Source organism: Leptodactylus fuscus, chromosome 2 (genome assembly GCF_031893055.1).
Source record: "Leptodactylus fuscus isolate aLepFus1 chromosome 2, aLepFus1.hap2, whole genome shotgun sequence".
In the NCBI taxonomy this organism is placed as follows: Eukaryota; Metazoa; Chordata; class Amphibia; order Anura; family Leptodactylidae; genus Leptodactylus; species Leptodactylus fuscus.
This window is the reverse complement of record NC_134266.1, coordinates 50,154,883-50,168,561: the sequence shown is the minus strand read 5'-3', so window position 1 is coordinate 50,168,561 and position 13,679 is coordinate 50,154,883. Positions and strand designations below refer to the sequence as shown.

The window sequence follows — 13,679 nt, the reverse complement described above, 5'->3', positions numbered from 1 at the left end:
CACATTATTAACCCATCTATGCTAGTGATAATGTGGCACCACTGGTGCAAGACCCTTTGTTGTGCCAAGGATGCGCCACTTTTCCAGTTCTGTGCATTACTCCCCACTATCTGTGAATGTGACAGACGTAGATTTCCACTCTGGCACATGGGCGTTGCATTATATATTAAGTGGATAGAATCAGCTGGGGCCTTTGTTAAGAAAGTTGTAGGAAAAAAATTTCTCCGACTGTGCCGTGTCCCATCAAATGCTGTTTTATGGGGTCGCGCTCTTCAGCATCAGACAAAGAATTATATAGCTACAGATCATACATTGTGACCCTATGTGTCACTATATGGCCACCTGCTATGGCGTATGCATTAAAGAGGTTGTCACAATCTTTAAGATGGTCATGAATATCACACCAGTGGACGTCCGACTCCCAGCACCGTTACTGGTCAGATGATTGAAGGGCTTTGATGCTCTGGCAATGGCTGCGGCCATTGACTCCTGACTGCTATGTCTTGTTCGTCAGTCTCGTGACCCATCTTCAGTTAGTCCCATTGAAATAAATAGGAATGAGCTGCAATACGAGGCAAAACCGCTACTCGATACACGTCACTATGCCTGGTATACAACAAGAGATTGCAGCACTTGCCCAAGTGTCATGGCCCCTTCTATTAGTTGACCGGATTAGGATGCCAGGAGTCAGACCCCAAACATTCTGATATTAATGTCCTATCAAATTCATTTAAACATGACCATAAGCCTTAGATGCTGATTTGCCATATACTTTATGGTTATCATAAAGCAAAAGGAACTTCAAAGAAAACCTTCATTGCACCTGCTGGCTTCGCAGTGCACCAAGCTCCATTCACTGAAGAAGCCTGGATGTATTCACTGGGCACCTGCACAATCTCTGTGATCACTCAGCAGTTCCTTGTACAGCGCCAGCTGTTCAGAGTCAGTGAAGCGAGCAGAGAAAGGATAGAATAATCTCTATTTTCTGCATTGCTTTCCTTGCAGCAGTTAAAGAATCCCCCTGGCATGTTAACAGGATGGTTGACTGTGGTGCCTGGCACGCTAGACGATTTGCTAATAATGGTTATATATGTGGCCTTTTAATGGGACCAGCGTAAAATAAATGTTTATTGCCACTTTCATAGAATGTATTCGGTTTTGCCTTTCTTATTATTGCCTGCAGTAACATTTCTGTAATGGTGGGAACATATTTTATATAGCAATTCTATCTAACTTGTGTTATACGGTAGGTGGAAACAGTAAGTAGTTAAGTATTAATATGACATTAGGGACCTGGCGATTACAGCAGATCACCTGCGCTATTATCTGCATTATGCAATGTGGTAGGAGGATTACTATTAGGTTTTTATTACTAAGATAGTTAGAAACCTTATGAGAAATTATTAGGACCTAAATTGGTGTATTTCATCATGTATTTCCCTCCATGTCTTCCATTGGGTTTTCTTGCTATGTTTGCCAACCACAAAGTCTGATTCAGGTCTGGAATCTAAAATCATTGTAGTATTTAACCAACCTGTTACTTGGCCAGGGTCTGACTGGTTGACCAGATGACAAGAGATCAAAGGTTTTTATATCTGACATACAGTATTGGACAACGCTTGGCAAACCTAACAATTAGAGATGAGCGCACACTGTTCAGATCAGCCGATCCGAACAGCACGCTCCCATAGAAATGAATGGAAGCACCTGTGACGCCGGCAAAGTCAGCGTCACAGGTGCTTCCATTCATTTCTGTGGGAGAGTGCTGTTCGAATCGGCTGATCCGAACAGTGTTTGCTCATCTCTACTAACAATGTTGCTGCGTCTGACTACGTAGGGCCTTAGCCTAAATGTGTTTTGCCCAGACTAGGACTGATTTATCAGATAACTGGCATACAAGCCATAAAAAATTTACAAAATTCTTGTGGCTTTTCAAATTTTCAAAGAAGGAGCGGCGCCCTGAAGTGAGAGTTCGGAAATTTTTGAAACTTTTTAAAATGTTGCATTCGCTAAATCTAGTGTGAATCAGTTTGACAATCTCACTACAATCCAACCACGCTCACGTTCCCACACACTTTTCAAAAGTAGAGAAAGCAGCTTAAAAATGTAAATTGCTACACTTATGTTGCACCAATAATCCCACAAAGTTGGAAAATCCTATTTTGCAACATTTTGGCAACAGAATTCTGCAGGAGTATGATAATCCCCCCCCCCCCATGTTGATATTCAAGTGTTAGGCTGGATGTATACGACTGTGTGCTAGCCGCTAGCCACGCTTCTGCGGCCCCATTCACCCAATGAATAGAGGCCTCGGAAGCACGGCTGCAAAACCGGACAAGAATAGGTCCTGTCCTGAGTTTTGCAGAATGGACTGTCGGCACGCACACGGGACTGGCCCAAGAGAAATGAATGTGCAATCTGGGAAAAACCAGGAAAGAACGTCTGCAAGGGGGCCCTAGGGCTTATTCACCCAGCAGTGAAAAATGGCATGTAATGGGTGTTTTTGAAATGGCTGTTTTTAAAACCATGAATGCCTATGGGTCTATTCACATGCCTGTATGAAGGACTAGTGACATGGCTGCCCCAAATGACATGCTCTATCCTTGTCTGTTGATATAGTCATTAGAGAAGACCCATAGACATTCATGGCTGTCTGAGGGCCATTCCAAAAATGGTTGTTATTCAGTGTCATATGACTAAATCCCATCAATGGGCTTGAATGGGCCAACATGTCAGTTTATTATGGATATTGAGTCTGTGAGAAACGGTACTGTCGTGTGAATAAGGCCTTAAGCTACATTCACACGACATAGACTAATGGCCATGTGACGTCGTTTTTGACATCACGTCGCACATCAGCATTGTATTCAGTGTCAGTGGATGGGGGCTATTCACATGACCATTATTTTGACGTTCATGTTCTATTTTTGCCCATTTTCATAGATTACTCCATACACTCAAACATATGGGGATCAATGAAAAACGGGTGCCCCTTGGGTGCAAGATGTGGCCTTACAGTAGGTGACATTTTCTTCACTCTCTTTTACCTCTTTATATTACTAGAAGACGATTGTAGCTGGCTGCTCACAGACTGATCATGGACAGATGGAACATTATAATAGTCAGAACGTTTATTGCTACAGAATATATATGGTTTTCCATTCGCACAAGGCCAAGTATTTTAGACAAGAAAGTAAAGCAGATTTAATGATCCTTTAAAACCTGCACATTTATGAATAAAACATTGTTCACACCTACAGATGTATGTACAGTATCTTTAGAATATTACCTTTGATGTTCGGAAACACAGAGTATATGGCTCATGTCCGCCCCCCTGAAAAATCCTGCAGGGAGATGTATGAGATTGTGCGCCATTCTGTACAGATTTATTATTCATACTAAACATACATCCAGCTTTTGTGTTGACATCCCATCAGATTTGGTGGATACTGAATGTATGTTATCAGACTACACGCCATTCATACTTGGGTTTGCGGCAATGCTCTTCCCCAGGATTAGTGATGTCTAGAAGTTATTCACCTTCCCCCGCCATCTATAATAAATGACATGTATTCAGCCGAGCCAAACATCAGTGCGGAGGATCCAATCTGATAACTTTTCTCCAGTTCTTATATATTGACTGTAGTCAACTTTGTTGGTGTATTGTAGATTGCTATGAGCCCAGTGTATACTCCCATGTACCTCCAATTTTAGATGAAGGCTTTGATGGATTCCTATAGTATACATAATAATTAGAGATGAGTGAACACTGTTCGGATCAGCCATTCCGAACAGCACGCTCCCATAGAAATGAATGGAAGCACCTGGCACGTACACTTTGCCGGCGGCCGGTCGCCGTGCCAGGTGCTTCCATTCATTTCTATGTGAGCGTGCTGTTCGGAATGGCTGATCTGAACAGTGTTCACTCATCTCTAATAATAATTGAGAAGCATCTTACAGAATCACTGTTTCTTGGGCAGAATACTGTTATTTATGGGGGCACCACATAGTGTAATATAGTATGTTCCATCATATTGGCTCCATACATACTATAGTCCCATTGGCAAAAAAATGTTGTGGCTTATGCTCAGATCCAAACCAGGAGAGGAGCATGGTATACAGTAATGCTGGCTGAATATTGTTGTATATGCAGGATGACTACATGTTCTCTAGAATAAGGCCGGTCAGATTGTAGATGGACAATGGTCGGCTTCAAGATTATTCATCACATCCTGTATACAACTGAAGAGCCCAAACCAGGGGTGACCCTAGCTCAATACTACCTGAGACAAAATACAGCAAGGCGCCCTACCGCCATAAAAATATACTAACTCAGACATCTTTGGTTGTGTGATGGGACCCACCTAATTGTAGGACGCGCTACCCCCATTAGCAGATTAAAAAATCCTCCTATTTGGCACCAACATAATGTAATGCCCCTTTCTTTTTGTCCCCCCATATAGTATACTACCCCTGTTTTTTGGCCACCACATGGCATAACAACTCTCTTTTTCAGGCCCTTATATGGTATATAACCACCTTTTTTTATGCCCCCCACGCACACAGTATATGATCCCCCTTTCTTATGCCCCGCACAGTACATGACACCCCTTTTTTAGGCTCCCCCACATCATATAATCCCAGTTTTTTATGACCATTATGAAGCATGTCCTATATTTGTCCTTATTTGCGGCACAGGCAAGTGTAGGGGATCTATATAAGTCATTTTGCAGATCCATAATTGTAGATGACTTACTGACATTGGAAGATTGCTGATCAGCAAAACCACTAAATTAGCAGGCAGCAACGGTACCCGACCGAGCCTATTGACTATAATAATATCCATCGGGTCTGTTCTTTTATACTGAAACCGCCAGACAAAAAAGTCAGACTTTTAGCACTTTTTCACCCAACAATTTTCAGCAGTACACCACAATGTAGCCCTACTCAAAGTCACTCAGACACTAATATTTTCCCCTTTTTCCTCCCAGAACTGACGGTTCACGTTTTACCTGTTCCGGATATTTCTCATTTTAACAAATGTCGGCTAATAGATCACTATGACGGCAATAACTATCAATCTCTTCTATCATTCTCACCCCTGCACGGTGGAGGAGGGGTTGTCATGAGAAGCATAGGTTGACTTATTATAGATTTTGCAGTGAATTATTGGAGAAGCCATGATCTATAATAATTGGTCTGGTTTCAGAATAAGCATTGCAAACTCTGCATCTGTATAATGGCCATATTTATCTCACTTTGTGATCGCTCTGGTACGATACATCAGGTGAAGAAATCTATGCCCAGGGCACATTTGTTCTTCAAGATGTCTGTGCTCATGTCACATGTTTTTATGTTAACACCTACACAGGCAAGCGGTGATATAACACCGTCAGAGAAAGGTCTGAAAGCGATAGAGCGAGAACATACGTGGTGGAGAATGTGCGCATTGTTATATGGCTTCTTCTGTGTCAATTAGATGAAGCTATTTTTGGATATAGCGACCTTTGGGTCAATAGTAATTACCAATTATGAGCCTTGGCAGGAGGATAATGACTATGAAGAATCTTAGGTGTAACAATGTAGTTCCCACTAGCAGAATTTCTATCCTTACAGTGCTTTGCTATTTCCCATGGCGTTGTATGGAGTGTAGCACAAATGCGTGACTAGAACACCATACACACCATACAATTCTCCCTTACAGATATGCTGGTAAAGAGGAAAGGGTAATTGGGGAGATCCCCTCTACGTATGGTCAGGGCCATTCCAGTGATCGACACATATCAACTTTAATAAGAATAGTGATTTGTCTGTCCTTCTAACGCTAGGTTCACACTAGCGTTCGATCTCCGTTCTCAGATTTCCGTCTTCTACATGCATACTGCATGTCCGACTCTGTGTCCGAAAAAAACGGTTTCGCGGCAGAGAGCATAAAATGCTCACCGGAGCTCACGGCCGGACATCTTTCAAACACAATCAAATGAAAGGGTATGAAAGTGTCCTGCAGGTTTCCGTCTCCTGCCTCTGTTTTGTGCAGGAAACGGAAACCAGCAGAATGGAGACCGGGCGCAGATGTGAACGAGCCCTTATTGTTTCTATTCTAATGACTTGGTGTCAACTGAAACTTTTCATTCTTTCTTTTTTTTTTTTTTAATTAAAGGGATTCTATCATTAAACTAATAGCAGGTAGGAATAACCTATAGAAAGACTATTCATCTCTTACCTTTATATTGAAGGTCCGCGCTGCCGTTTTTGAATTTTTCTTCTTTTCTTCATTCTGCTAATTGTACTCTGAGCACAGCGTTGTCATTTATTCCTGCGCCGCCTCTCTTTTCTCTTCCTAACGCTTCTCCTCATCTTCACTCCTCTTCTTACACAAGACCACCACAAAATGGCCGACGGAATAGCCGACTAGGTATGTTCCATCGCAATTTTGTGATGGTCTTGTGTGAGAAGAGGAGTCAAGAGGAGGAGATGTGTCAGGAGCAGACGAAACGATGGTGCTGGAACCTATGATGAGCCTGTACTGTGAGTACAAGGGGAACGCCCCCTGTGTTTTCTGAAGACCAATTTGCATAATGAAGAAAGAAGATAAAACTCAAAAATGGCAGCATAGACCTGACAAATAAAAGTAGGAAAATGGCCTTTCTAAAGTCTATTCCGATGTGCATTTAGTTAAAAATTGATTTTTTTAATGATATAATCCCTTTAATAGTTCAGGCAAAACTTTGTACATACCCAGCACAGTATTATCAGTATTATCTCTCTGTCCCTCTCCATAGACTTCTGTGTATCCTGATATGTCTGTGAGCTCTAGCCTGTATTCAATGACAGATCTGGCAGTAAATTAAGCAGTTTAGCAGGCAGGAGAGGAGCTAAGAACAGACACATCTTCCTCTGATAAGATATATTACAAAGTTTCTTATATCACCTGTCCAACTATTCATTGACAAAAAAAACGTTGAAACCTCAGTTACACTATAGTCATATGCACTATATTTGTGGCTTTTTTTGCAAAAAGTTTAATTTGCTTGATTTTGCTTTTGCAGCTTTTATGTATCAGTACATAACAAGCTTCAAAATGTTATTCACAGTCCATCGGAGAGCTCATTTGACTGCTCGGACTCCAGTCCATATCACCTCTTTCCTATATGATTTTCTAAGCTGATTTATGACCATGTCAATGTACATACTGTCCCGTGGATGACACAAATATCAGTTTTAATAAAATACATTTTTTGAATCTTGGATCATTGCTAGGTATCACAATTCATGCAAAGGTCCCGTAACTGTTGTAGATGTTCTAGATAATATTGTGATTTTTAGAACAAATTAGTAACTAACATTATCTGGCATTTAAATTATATGTGAAAGAAGAAAAAGATGGTCCGCAACGCACCGAATCCTCTAAAACCTGAAAAGTCCAAACAAAAAAGTTCAATAGTTCAACATGGCGAATAGGGATAAATTATCTCTGATGAGTTTCGGGGTAAATACGCCCCATAGTCTCGCTATTACTAAGGGGCGTATTTACCCCGAAACGCGTCAGAGATAATTTTATTCCTATTCACCATGTAGGTTTTTCCTACTATTGCACTTTTTTTTTTGGACTTTGTATTCTAATCTAAGATGAATTAAAGATGAATTTATTTATTTATGGGACTCCTTAAAGGGAACTGGTCAGGGCCATGGGGAATACTAAACCTCCCACAGTTTCTTATGGACCATGGATTTAGAGTCTTTAGTCACTATGTTGTAAAGCCATTCATGCCTGTCCTGGTCTATCGTCACCCTGCAGCTATACTCCCTATTCTGGTGCAGTTCTTCAGTGAAACTAGAGGAGTATATTTCAACTTCAGTGCGCATGTGCTGGGCCTCGAGCGCATGCGCAATGATGCTTAGATATGTGTCCTCTACTTCACCCGGAGAACTACATAGGTGCTCAGAGCACCAGAGATGTGTCCAATGAGGCTTATTGGGCTCATCTCTAGCTAAATATAAAGGTTTATTTTTAATGTGGTCATGGATGGTTTTACAACAAGGACCTGTGGTTGGTTTAGTGTTCCAAATTGCCTTCATAAATTCCCTTTAAGGAGCTTCATTGCCAAAAAAAAAATTAACTCTATTGTATATAGAATTCCAAAGAGTGTCCCAAATTGACCTGACAAGTTCTCTTTAAAGACCAATTGAACCTACGAATAAGTTCGCTTCTATGTAATTGCAACTTTCCAGTTTTCTGAACAAGACGTATGATACTTGTATTTCATTTTTTGAACCCCTGCTGTCTCCACATGGCATTCTTCAGTGCTCTTTGAGTGTCTGTCTGTCATTATTCGCGGTGTCGGCATCATATTAATTGACAGCTGATGTAGCGCTCTGGAGCACTTATGTCTTCCGAGTACACTCATTATAAATGGCTAGCATTTAAAGGTTTTTTTCCCCCGCTACATTATAGCGCTGTCATCTTTGATTTCAGTCGAAATCTGGTATGGAACTCGTCCCTACTTCATCAAGTGCAGTTATATCCTAAAAAGAGAATATTGAATTTTATGTTCTCCTTTTGTGCTTCAGTGACTTATATCCATATATCCCAGAGGTTGCCAGTCGAGTACCCTAGATTTGCCTCATTTTACTGTGACAGTGGCTGATAAGAGAGGAAAAGTGAAGACTTCTAAAAGTTGAAAGTCAGTCACATCCAGTGGGTTGGGATCAAATATAGGATCTGTTTTTTTATTTTTTTAAATGAAAAATTCTAAATGAATACCAGAGTTTGGAGCTGAAATGATTTATTATTTATTTATGATTTATTAATATTCAGGCTTATCTTGGATCGTCTCTACAAGTTTTAGCTTTGGAGTCAAGCAGCATAAAATAGAAGTTTTGTTAACATGAACAGATATCGGCACTACTATCCCCATATACTTTGCAGGGATAGCTTGTGGATTACCAGGTTGGGTAGTTTTTGGATGAATATTTTTAAGATATATATATATATATATATATATATATATATATATATATATATATATATATATTATTGTTTATTTATATATCACCATTAATTCCATGGTGCTTTACATTTGGGGGTTACATACAATATTTATTTATATATATTTTTATAGCAGTTGTAGCTTCATTTGCCTGATACAGAGTTCAAAAACCAGGTTTAGGTTTAGAAAAACATGGCTGCTTTCTTTCATAAGCAACGTGATCTTGTCCCCAGGTTGTGCGTGGAATTTCAGGCTAATCTTCTTCACTTTAATAGAGTATATCTGCAATACTAGACGCAACCTTTATGCAGTGTTTTTATTAAAGGGATTGTCCCATCACATACAACCCCTTTCAGAATCTGGCTCCTCCCACCATAAGTTACTGGAATCCCTGCACAACCAGCAAGGTGTTAGCTCTGCAGTGAGCCCTCTGGGGAAAAGGTGGTATTACACCATGGCCATTGATATAAAAGTCATTTTGTGTCCACCAGGAGGAATTTATATGGGAAAGGGTTCAGTATAAGGCTACATTCACACTGTCATTTTTCAGTCCATTGTTCTGATCCATCACGAGGGATCAGAACAGACTAAAAGCTGACAAATTCATGAAAGCAGTTGGCGCACCCTCTGTTTGCATTTGTCACCATTCATCGTAATGTTAAAAAGAAGAAGTAAGGTTAAAGAGGGACAGAATCAGAAAGGGTGTGACTGCATTCTGCACAAGCGGGGCCAGTTTATGGAGGGAAAAAACCACCTGACAGGTTCCCATTAAGTAATGTATTTTTTTTGCAGACTGACAACACTAGATTTTTCACTTTATAGGAATGTTTAATACGGTTTAACCAAAAATGAATTGGTAAATTTTGTGTCTAAATAAAAATATTCATATCCAGGGGAAAAGGGAGCTATTATTTTTTCTGAGCTACCGGTACGTTGTGACTGTGGTGACCACATCTATTGCCGTCATCCAAGCATGTGATGGGTGAGTGCAGAGAAGATTCCAGTATGAGATATAGCAATGCTTTATTGCTACAGTCAGATCTTGTTTTTCTATACAATTGTTCCGTCATTGTACAATAGCTCTCTGTATAAGTAGTTTGTTTTGGGGGATTTTGTTCTTATTGAGGACTTGTCATCTCTCTTGATGTGTGTTGTAGTAAATACATGAGATCCACATGAGATCCATAAGGGTCCATTCACACGGAGCAAAATGGCGCTTTATTTGGCGCTGAATTTTCAGTACTGAAAAAAATGCCTCACATTGACTTCAGTAGGTGCTGCTAGCGGCACGTATTGTATTCAATGGGAGGCTTTTTTATTTTTGTAATCTGTTTTTAGATTGTAGATTTTTTATTCTGTTTTCTGTACATTACTATAGAGGTGGCCATTTTGCCCAAGCTTCTCCTCTGTTCTATTAGCAGCATTTAGTGATCTGCTTTACAGCATAGTCAGGGCCATAGGCAACAATAGTCTGGAGTGGACTTGTCTATAGGAGAGTTTTCTAGGCATGCTCTGTGCAGGGAGGGGAGTGTTGTCAGTAGGGGATGTAATGATGGGTCAGGCAGGATTCACACCAGCACTTGGTTTCCGTTTGGGGATTCAGTTCCCCATCCCGCTTGCAAAATACAAGCAAGACTTTACTCTCTGCATTTTTGGGGGTAGAAAACTGTGGACCCCATTATAGTCTATGGAGTCCACAGGTTTCCACAGATTACTGCTTTTTAAGCGGATTGGGTTTCCGTTTTTCGGGGGGTTAGCTTGGGGAACGTAACGGAAACTTGAGTGCAGGTGTTAACTTCGGCGTCAGTGGTGTTATCTGTGTAGGTGTGATCTTCTGTTGTAATCCTGTCTTTGCTGTAAATGAAGTGACTGCTGGAATTGATGTCAGTCTATTATTAGGCTTAGTGGCAAGAAAATTGCAGGAAAAAAAAAATGTAACTTAGAAAATAAAAAAAATAAAAAAATTCTTAAAAGATAAGTTTCATACAAAACTTGCTTTATAAATAGGCCATTTTTGTTAAAACTTTCCTTTGAATAAACTCATCTTATGCTAAGTTCACACTAGCATTGGGTCTCCATTGTTCTGGTCAGTTGGAGGACTATAACAGTGGTGAGGTGGACTGCTAAAATAGCAGTTACATACGGAGCCTGATGAACCCCATTGTCTATAATGGGATCCATTTGGTGTATTTTGTTTTAGAACTGAAAGCGGCAGATGAAAAAGCTCTGCGTCCAGGAATTTTTTATCCATCGATTTCCGGCGGCCATTGCAATGAAATCTACTGAGACTTTGTGCGTAAATGTGAACGTTGCCTAAGTACAAGTCAATGGGATTTTCAACTAAGCGTTTTTGTAAGTTCACAAAAGGTGTCTATCACCAGATTTAGCCGTCAGCCATAGAGGAACATATTAAAGAGATATTCATATTATTTTTATGTTACATCCAAAAGGTTAACAGATGAAAATGACTGCTTGTGGAAAGTGTCAGCTGTAGTATTAACTCCCCAGGATACCCGGCCTATAGTGCTCAGGCCTGCTGAGCAGAATACAATCATCTCTAGATGTGATTCCCTATCCTGGATGTGACAGTCACAGCAGACTTCACAGCATTAGTATGGATGGGCGACAGTTCCAGTACAGAGTATAAGATGTATCTTCCGGGCAAATTACTTTATCCCTGATGGACTCGGCTAGGCCAGCGTTAATTGGATAATGATAATATCATTATTCCTCTCCTCCTTGAAGGCCCAAACAGTGTAAATGCTTCTGAACTGTAATATACAATTACCAAGTTCTTTAGGAAAGAAATATACTGTATCAATACAAGGGGTTTTTCTTATTATTTAAAGGGAAATCCTCTAGAACCCTCCTTAGTGGCAGAAAGGAAGCGCAGCCTGTTTGGTCGCTCACTAATAGAATAACCATCCCCAGAGAGTCCTATATTAACCGGTTAAGGACCGCCGTACGTAAATTTACGGCCTGCGGTCCAGGTACCTAAAGACCGGACTATTGTAAAAATACGTCCTGTCTTTAGGTACCTATTTCGCGGGGGGAGGGGTGCGGGGAGGACGGGGGTTAGGTGTTACTAACACTTAACCCCTTCCTCAATAACGTCCAGTCGGAACTGAGTCCGACTGGACGTTTTAACCCTTTCGATCGCGCCGTGAAACATCACGGCGCGATCGAAAGGCATCCGCCGACAATTGAAGCTGATCGGCACCCCCCGCGGCGAGATCGGAGGGTGCCGATAGCAGTAAAAGGTAGTCTGGGGTCTGGCCAGTGACCCCAGACTGCCCGAAGCCCCCACATACCTGGTGATCCTGCCAGGACCTTCTGATGTCAGGCTGTGCGTCTACACAGCCTGACATCCTGCTACGGAATGCCATGTGGGACACCTGCATGCTGTGTCTCACATGGCATTCTATATCAGCAAAGTATTGCTGATTGAAGTGTCCTAAATGGACACATGAAAAAGTAAAAAAAAAATGTAAAAAAAATAAAATGAAGTGTATGAAAAAAATTAATAAAGTTATAAAGCCCAAAAATCCCTTTTTCTCAATAGAAAATGAATTATATAAAAAAAGAACTAAAAAGTAATAAAAACAATGCATATTTGGTATTGTCGCGTCCGTAACAATCTGTACAATAAAACTGAAATAATATTTAATGTACACGGCGAACGCCGGAAAAAAAAAACTGAAAAAACTCGCCGGAAGTAATGATTTTTCGCCATCTCACCATACAAAATATGCTATAAAAAGTGATCAAAAAGTCATATGCATCCGACAACAGTACCAATAAAAAGCGCAGGTTGTCCCGCAAAAAATAAGCCCTCAACCAACACTGTCAACCGAAAAATAAAAATGTTACGCCTCTTAGAAGATGCGATGCAAAAAACATTGATTTATGTCCCCAAATGTGTTTTTCCTCTGCAGAACTAGTAACACATAAAAAAATACTATAAATGAGGTATCGCCGTAACCGTACCGACCCGCAGAATAAAGGGAACATGTTACTTATACTGTACGCTGCATGGTGTAAAATTAAAAAAGTAAAACTCAATGCCAGGATTGATTTTTTTTTTTTTAAATCCAGCAAAAAAGGGTTAATAAAATGTATTCAATAAGATGTAGACACCCAAAAATGGTGTCATTACGAAATGCATCTCATCCCGCAAAGAATAAGCCCTTACATGGCCGCGTCACCAGAAAAATAAAGAAAATATAGCATCTCACAATGTGAAGACAAAAACCCTCAAAAATCGCCAAATTATTAGAACACAACTGGGTGCGTCATGTAGGGAATATATAAGCTGTGTGAGCGGATATCAGGGGACACCCCAGATTTACAGCTTATGAGGGAACAGACACCAGAAGTGACCCCTAAAGTGACCCCCAGAGTGACTCCCCCAATCATAGGAGCTACGGGGACATAGTAGGGAATTTGGTGTTTGCAATGTCCTCCGCACAGCTTATACATTCCCTCTTCGCCATCCGCTGTGCAGTCACGTCCGGGATACTAATACTCACTACACCCCCTGATAAATTCTTTGAGGGGTGCAGTTTTCAAAATGGGGTCACTCCTGGTACCCCATGGAATCCACTTTTCTGGTACCTTACAGGCTCTACAAACATGACATGGCGTCCAGATACCAAACATCTGAATCTGTACTCCAAAAGCCGCATCGCG

The 13,679-nt window shown here is 40.7% G+C and overlaps 1 protein-coding gene across 4 annotated transcripts in view; it reads left to right on the top strand.

Moving 5' to 3' along the window:
- The window catches only part of ANKRD13B (ankyrin repeat domain 13B), a 132,689-nt gene that overhangs the window by 75,987 nt on the left and 43,023 nt on the right, over positions 1-13,679 (top strand). The gene's annotated exons all lie outside the window — the stretch shown is intronic.